The following is a 7,767-nucleotide window of genomic DNA, read 5'->3' on the forward strand; positions in this document are numbered from 1 at the left end:
CAGGGGGTCTCAGGAGAGAATGGATGGTGAGGAGGGTGAAGAAACAACAGAGACACAAAAGTGAAGGTGCTGAATCCCAATCTTTACTTGTGAAGTTCATCATATATACTTTTCATTTTGGCAGGCTCACAGTATTTTGTGGTTCAAAACAGGAATCATTATTCAAAGAAACAAAATATTACGTAGCTACAATTAGATAAGAAGAATATATCTTGGCTTATGCATAAGCAAGCATTTTACTTTCTTTTTTTTAATATTTTTTTTTTGAGAGAGAGAGAGAGAGAGAGAATTTTTTTTAATATATTTTTTTTTAGTTCTCGGTGGACACAACATCTTTGTTGGTATGTGGTGCTGAGGATCGAACCTGGGCCGCACACATGCCAGGTGAGCACGCTACCGCTTGAGCCATATCCCCAGCCCCCAAGCATTTTACTTTCAGTTTGCATTTTGCTTTTAGCTGTTTCTGCTTAGTTAGCTTTTAATAATAGTTAGAAATGTCCCAGACTATTGGCCTATACCTTGACTATTCTTTCTTGACTTACTGACTAGAACTGGCACCGCGGTTATGGCAAGTGGTTAACTTGAAAAGACAGGGTACTAATTTTATTTTATGTTATTTTATTTTATTAGAGAGAGAGAGAGAGAGAGAGAGAGAGAGAGAATTTTTTTTAATATTTATTTATTTTTTTTTAGTTTTCGGCGGATACAACATCTTTGTTTGTATGTAGTGCTGAGGATTGAACCTCGGCCTCCTGCATGCCAGGCGAGCGCGCTACTACTTGAGCCACATCCCCAGCCCAAGGCTACTAATTTTAATCAAACAAGAGTAAGAGCACAAACCATTGTGCACAGGAACAAGAACAAGTTGCCCAGTACTAAGCACTAACCTGTCTTCTTAACATTAATTCTTCTTCTCTAGATTTTAATTTAATTTCTCAAAAAATTCCTTGACTGTTTTTCCTACAGGGTTTTTTTTTTTATTAAACATTAACAATTTACATTCTACAGATGAATCATTGCATTTAGAGCAAACAGATTTATTCTTAGAAGTAGTTGCGTTAATTGGGAAAGTCATGTTTTTTCCTTCATACTTAATGGTCATATGAGAAGTCGCAACTATACTTATTAAAGGAATACAAAAACAAACCAGCCCATTCCCAGAAACATACTGTGCTCCTCCAGAGGATGGACGCCTTGCGCCATCCACCTCAGTAGGGCCTTGCCATTGCCTGAGTCAGGGGAGGGGCGTAACACTCTGGGATGCTAGGACCTGGTTAGTTTAAGGTTACCTCTGCTCTGAGACCCCTTTCTGAGCGAAAATTCCTTGTAACTGTTGAAAGATCAAATTTGAACTTCCTAGCTATATGTCCATTGCCTGCAATGTAGGAGCATGCTTCAGAATTTGCTGTAACTAGGTTATGAGTTAAGAGTCTTTATCTGTGATTTAATGTGCTATGTTAATAAAAGTTATCGATTATTTCACAAATAAGTCCCATTGTTAGTCAAATAAGTCCCATTAGTTGGTGTTCAAGCTTTCTTGGACCAGAGGCAGGTCCCAGGCCCTGTGGTAGGTCATAGCAGACTTGATCCTGATTTCTTTCTTCTTCCCTCTGATTCTTTTGACCCCTGTGCTTCCCCAGCCCTTGCCAACCCTTGAGTCTCTTAGTCATCTGCTCTCACCCCACTCTGCAGGCTTCACAGAGTGCTTCTGACAAGGCATACCTTTGACGGCATACTTTTCCCCTGGCCTGGCATAGCTCCAACTGTCTACTCAGTCAAGTTTTCTCTGTTTCACAGCAGTACTTCAGATTTTTACTGCCTTATTTTGGGTTCCCCCAGAAGCAGAGCCTAAGGCAGGAGGGAGCTGGGGTAGTTATACACCAGCTTTTGTCAGTCATTGGTCAATGTTAATTCACCTGTATATCTGGACTGCTGTACATGTGAATTATAGAGCTGGCTCTCGTGGAGTAAAATGAATATCAAAATATTCACTTATTATGTGAACAATGTGGCCCTCTTAGGATGATGTGTATTCAAATGGGCTTGGGGTTCCCATCAAATTGCTGTACTTTACCAGCTCTGTGATGGTGATATGGAGGTCAGTTTCTCCAAGTTTAACCTTTATCAGTGTGTAAAAATGGCATTAAAAAAATATCCAGGATTGGGGTTGTAGAGCACTTGCTACCATGTGTGAGGTACTGGGTTCTATTCTCAGCACCACATATAAATAAATAAAATAAAGGTATATCAACAACTAAAAAAATAAAAACAAAACAAAAACAAAATCTAACCCTATAGGTAGCACAGAATAAGCAATAAATGTTAGATGTTATTTTAGGAGGCTTATGTGTACTAGTTAGCTATTAGAACAACAGTCCTTTGTGACAAACCATCTCCAGCTGTAGGGTGGTGTGAAGGCTCTCCAGACCCTCTCCCAAGCAAAACAACCATAAATGGAAAAAATTGTTTCACCATGATATATGATTGAGGAGATAGTTATGTAACCTTATTACAAATTATATAATGTATACTTATACCAAAACCTTATATGGTACACCATTATTACATGCAATTATTATGTTTTTATGTATATGTTTTTTAATAGAGCCATTTAAAGTATTTGGAAATTCTCTTCAGGGTATACAGCCAATGAAACATTCATTCAAGAAATTTTAATAAATATTAGTAAGAACAGTAGGATCCTATGGCACTGAACATATCTGTGTTCTCTTCCCCCCTGAAGCTTGAATCTGAGTAAATATGGTCAAGAAGATGGACTTTCTCACCACTCAGCTCCCAGGAGGGGAAGACTGCTGGCATCTCCCATTTTCTCCAACTCCATGTTGCAGGAACTCTATTCATAAAGTATGGACAAAGGGTCTGGGCTCTTCTTTCTCCTATGAACACCTACTCATAAGGCAGAAGCTATACTCTATGTGTGGCTGTCCAAGAATCCTGGGCACCAATTGACCTCACCCTAGCTCATTCATAGGATGGAAGTTCCACATTGGATGAGGCAACATCCTGCCAGTTCCTTGCAGCAAAGAGAGAAGGGGGTCACTATGGCTGCCCCTAGAACCACAGCAGTGGTGCTGAGGTTCTGTGGGGGGGCGGGAGGCAGGCCATAAGAATAAAGGTTTCAGTAGCTCTTCCAAACAGGATCAACTTTATGTTAAACAGCATGGAGGAGTTTGAACCTGATGGTCACCAGCTAATAGAAGGAAATGGTAGATCATCTTAAACTATACTACAGAGCAATAGTAACAAAAACAGCATGTTATTGGCACCAAACAGACTGGTAGACCAATGGTACAGAATAGAGGACATAGAGACTAACTTACAAAACTACGATTATCTTATATTAGATGAAGGTGCCAAAAAACATACATTGGAGAAAAGATAGCCTCTTCAACAATTGGTGCTGGGAAAACTGGAAATCCATATGCAGCAAAGTGAAATTAAACCCCTATCTCTCACCATGCACAAAACTCAACTCAAAGTGGATCAAGGACCTAGGAATTAAACCAGAGATTCTGGGTCTAATAGAAGAAAAAGTAGGCCCTAATCTTTATCATGTGGGATTAGGCCCCAACTTCTTTAATAAGACTCCTATAGCACAAGAATTAAAATCAAGAAACAATAAATGGGATGGATTCAAACTAAAAAGTTTCTTCTTAGCAAAAAAAACAATCAGTGAGGTGAATAGAGAGCCTACATCTTGGGAGCAAATTTTTACCCCTCACACATCAGATAGAGCACTAATCTCTAGGGTATATAAAGAATTCAGAAAGCTAAACACCAAAAAACAAACAAACAAACAAAAAAACAAATAACCCAATCAACAAATGGGCCAAGGACCTGAACAGACACTTCTCAGAAGAGGATATACAATCAATCAACAAATATATGAAAAAAATGTTCATCATCATTAGCAATTAGATAAATGCAAATCAAAACTACTCCAAGATTTCATCTCACTCCTGTCAGAATGGCAACTATTATGAAGACAAACAACAATAAGTTTTGGTGAAGATATGGGGGAAAAGGTGCACTCATACATTGCTGGTGGGACTGCAAATTGGTGCAGCCAGTATGGAAAGCAGTATGGAGAATCCTTGGAAAACTGGGAATGGAACCACCATCTGACCCAGCTATCCTTCTCCTTGGTCTATACTCAAAGGAGTTAAAAACAGCATATTACAGGGACACATCCACATCAATGTTTATAGGAGCACCAACCTAGATGCCCTTCACTAGATGAATGGGTAAAAAAAATGGCATATATATATATATATATATATATATATATACACACACACACACACACACACACACACACACACACAATGGAATATTACTCAGCAATAAAAGAGAATAAAATCATGGTATTTACGGGTAAATGGATGGAGTTGGAGAAGATAATGCTAAGTGAAGTTAGCCAATTTCAAAAAAACAAATGCTGAATGTTTTTTTCTGATATAAGGTGACTGACTCATAGTGGAGTAGGGAGTGTGTGCATGGGAGGAATAGAGGAACTCTAGATAGGGCAGAGGGGTGGGAGGGAAAGGGAGGGGGAAGGATGTTATCAATCATGGTAGAATGTGATGGACATTATTATCCAAAGTACATGTATGAAGAAATGAATTGGTGTGAACATACTTTATGTACAACCAAAGGTATGAAAAATTGTGCTCCATATGTGTAATATGATTTGTAATGTATTCTGCTATCATTTATTTTTAAAAAAATAAATAAAAAAGAAATGGTAGGTCATACACTTTTAACAAAATGTGGGAAAGAAGCAGGTAAGGAGAGTTCTATCATGGTAGAACAAGTCTCAAAGGCTGATCTCAAAGGCCAGTCCCTTAGGGGGCCCTAAATTTAATTGGATCAGAACATGGGACATCATATGCCCAGTGTTTTCAAAAAGCAGTAGAACCCTCAGCTAGCAATCAGTGCAGGTTTAATCTGGGTATGATACCAATAGAGATAGGTGAGCTATGAACATGGAACAGGAGGATTAGGAAAAGAAGTAGTCAGAGATAGCCTAGCTAAGACCACTGTCACTTCTGGATAGAGAAAGAGTTGGGATAAGTGTGCCAGTGCTAAACACTGCCCACTTCTGAGAAGTGGCATAGGAAGTCCACAGAAGGGGAAGTGGCATAGAAAGCTGTGAGGATAGCTTTAGGTCTGAGCCTAAGCAACTCCATTTTAAAAACTTCAGTTTGAAACCTGCAGTCTCACCAGGCACACCCACAGAGCCCTCCAGTATGGCCTCATACATGTTACTTCCCCTCACCCTGATAAATAGAGTGAAGCCCCTGGCAGGCTGTCCTTGCCAGATAAGAGGGAAAGCAAGAAGATCAGGGTGGAGACCACCAGACCAGAAGTTTCTGACTCCAGGGTAAATGATGTCACTGAGAAATCTGGTGGTAGCTGATAAGGATTGAAAGGGGGTCAAAAGCCCCCAAATTTAGTATAAATATTAGAGCAAATGAACAGGGATTCAGCCAGCCAAAACAAGGATGCACTTGAGCTGGAGAATCTAATGAGAACCTGATATCCCATCACTTGTCCCATCACTTCCTGATCCTCTGCATGATCCTCACCGCTCTCAAACTCTACCACCTCATCTGGACCTTGATAAGAGCCGCAACTTCTCCCTACCATCCTCTTCTCAACCAGTCATCCATTCGGTGCCGGGAAAAGCCTGCCTTGGTTCCGGACCTGGTCACCACGGTCTGAGTGAGTGTGCATCTGCTGGACTTAAAAGCCTAATGCTTAAGACTTTTGAACTTAGCCTGCAGAGGGAATGTCTGTTATTAGCCTGTCATGATTAAGTGTGTTTGCAGTGCTTAGAATAAATCTAGAATTGTTTGCTGTGAATTGATTATGTCCACTACAGTACCTAGCATTAAGAATTGTCATTTTCTTGATTAACAACCTATACAGTGAAACTGTATTGAGTAATTTGAGTGAATAAAGCATTGAAAGGGGCAGAAGTGTGTGGACATTCTTTATTTCTCCCCTTGACTGCATACATCACAATTTTGCCCCCTTGTGACAGAAGCCCATGAAGTGGTCTAGCCAAGTCCCTAAACAAATATACAAGTAACAACAAGTCCTGAGGCAGGGGTGAGTGAGTAATGTGTCCAGAGTTGCTATTGCCTCAAATGTCCAATATGAAAGAAAATATTATGAGACATGCAAAGAAACAGGAAAGTATGACTCATTCACAGGGAAAAACAATGGAAAGCTCACATGTTGGATTTATTTCAAATATAAATATGTTCTCTGAAAAATGTGTCTAAGACTCAAAGGAAAAATGACATTCCTCATAGAATTAGATAAACAATCCTAAAATTTGTGTGGAACCACACAAAACAAAATAAAACAAAACCCCGCACCAAACAGCCAAAATAATCTTGATCAAAAAGAAGCAGGCAGAAAAAAAAATTAAAGAATCCATATGGACCAATCCAAAAAAAAAAAAAAAAAAAAAGAAGCAGGTAGCATGGGCATTACACTACCTGACTTCAAAATATACTACAAAGCTCTAGTAGTGATCAAGCATAATATTGGCATAAAAACAAACACATATAAATGTAACACAATAAAGTGTAGAAGTAAACCCACACACGTACAGCCAACTGATGTTTGATACAGGTGTTAACAACGTGCATGAGGAAAAGGACTCTCTTCAAATAAATTATGTTGGGAAAATTGGATATCCACATGCAAAAGAACAACACTAGACCCAGAAAAACTAGAACAAGACTATCTTTCATCATATAAAAAAATAAACTCAAAATGAATTACTGACTTAAATGTAAGAACTGAAACTACTAGGAGAAAACATAGGGAAAACACTTCAGAACACTTGAATGGATGAGAATTTTTTAAAAAATAAGACCCCAAAAGCACAGAAAACAGAATAAAAATAAACAAATGGGATTATATCAAACTAAAGATCTTCTACACAGCCAAGGAAACATTCATGAGAGTGAAGAAACAACACACAGAATAGGAAAACGTATTCACAAACTATACATCTTACAATTCTTTTAAAAAAATTTTTCCATATCTAATTGGTGAGTTATGATTGTACATAGTGATGGAATTTTAAAAAATTTGTTATATATGACAACAGAATGCATTACAATTCATATTACACATATAGAGCACAATTTTTCATATCTCTGGTTGTACACAAAGTAGAGTCACATCCTTTGTGTCTTCATACATGTACTTAGGGTAATGATGACCATTGCATTCCACCGTCTTTCCGACCCTTATTCTCCCTCCCTTCCCCTCTCTTCCTTTTTCCCCTTTGCCCTATCTAGAGTTCATTTAATCCTCCCCCCACATGCAGCATATTATGGATCAGCATCCTTAAATCAGTTCCTATTTCATTTCACTGCTTCAAAAATCCATTTACTATATTGTCCTTCGATAGAGGACATATCAGATATTACAGATACTACACTTGATCTTAGCCAAAAGGCCAAGAAGCAATATATCTTACAATTCTTATTCTGAATTAATATTCATTATACACAAGGAAATCAAACAACTTAACAGCAAAAAATCCAAACTGACTTTAAAATTGCCTAAATGGACATTGCTCAAAGGAAGATATTAAAATGGTCAACAGAGGGTGAGAGTGAGGGAGAGGGAAAAGGGGGCCAAATTCATCCTTTTATAGGAAATCCACTCCTCCTGCCCAAGTCCAGCGTGGGAGGTTGAGTCTGACTTCCTCTGCATGGA

At 38.6% G+C, this 7,767-nt stretch overlaps 1 pseudogene; it reads right to left on the reverse strand.

The window, feature by feature from the left end:
* Window positions 1–7,346: 7,346 nt before the first annotated feature.
* LOC114081072 (U2 spliceosomal RNA) lies at window positions 7,347–7,516 on the reverse strand (annotated as a pseudogene).
* Window positions 7,517–7,767: the final 251 nt, after the last annotated feature.

This window comes from Marmota flaviventris, chromosome 2 (assembly GCF_047511675.1).
Source record: "Marmota flaviventris isolate mMarFla1 chromosome 2, mMarFla1.hap1, whole genome shotgun sequence".
In the NCBI taxonomy this organism is placed as follows: Eukaryota; Metazoa; Chordata; class Mammalia; order Rodentia; family Sciuridae; genus Marmota; species Marmota flaviventris.